We start from the raw sequence: 994 nt of genomic DNA on the forward strand, positions 1-994 counted from the left end.
AGGTTGGGAAGTAGGAAGGAAGAGGCTCGTTAGAGAGGGTCTCGATCAGAGAGAGAGATAGAGAGAAAGGTGACTGAACTCTTCTCAGTAGTTCATCCCCTCAGCCAAGAACAGACCCTCGCGAGGCTGTTCTTCCTTGTATTGTTCATCATCATCAGCCCAAGAGGCAATCCACCACACCACACACTGGAGTAGGGTATTACACCACAACGGTGGCCCGAACCAGTATAAACCCTGTGTCTCTTGTGTTGTTCTTTCCGTAGTTTAGATCCTAGCATGGCGGAGGGGTGCAGGTAGGTAGGAGGCGAAATCTCCGCGCGCACCCCAGTGTTCGAACCCCAAGGGTCTGCCGGAACCCGAAATCCGACAAATACTTTAGCTCCTTGCAGCTGATCGAACAAATCATTGATCATCAACAATGGGTACTTGTTCTTGATCGTTACTTTGTTCAATGCACGATAATCAACAACCATTCTCAATGATCCATCCTTCTTCTCAACCAAGAGCACTAGGGCTCCCCATGGTGACGAACTTCATCGAATGTAACCTTTCTCCAATAACTCCTGATTTGCTTCTTAATCTCCTCGAGATCATTTGTGGGCATCCGGTATGGCCTCTTCGATATTGGTCCGGTGCCTGGCAACAACTCTATCAAAAACTCAATGTCTCGATCCGGCGACATTCCTGGTAATTCCTCTGGAATTCATCCGGGTAATCCTTCACTATAGGCACTTCCTTCTGAACAACTCCTGAGAGGGAATTTACTTGGGCCCTCCTAGGCGCATGCCTAGATACATACTTAATCCTTTTTCCCTCCAGGGTGGTGAGCAGAATTGACTTACTAGTGCAATCGATGTTTCCTCCATACATCGATAGCCAATCCATTCCTAATATCACATCCAATCCTTGTGACTCCAGAATTATTAGGTCTGAGGGGAAAACATGCCTACCTATGGTCAATGGCACCTGAAAACATCCTTGGCTTGCCATATAC

This window comes from Triticum urartu, chromosome 7, assembly GCF_003073215.2.
Source record: "Triticum urartu cultivar G1812 chromosome 7, Tu2.1, whole genome shotgun sequence".
In the NCBI taxonomy this organism is placed as follows: Eukaryota; Viridiplantae; Streptophyta; class Magnoliopsida; order Poales; family Poaceae; genus Triticum; species Triticum urartu.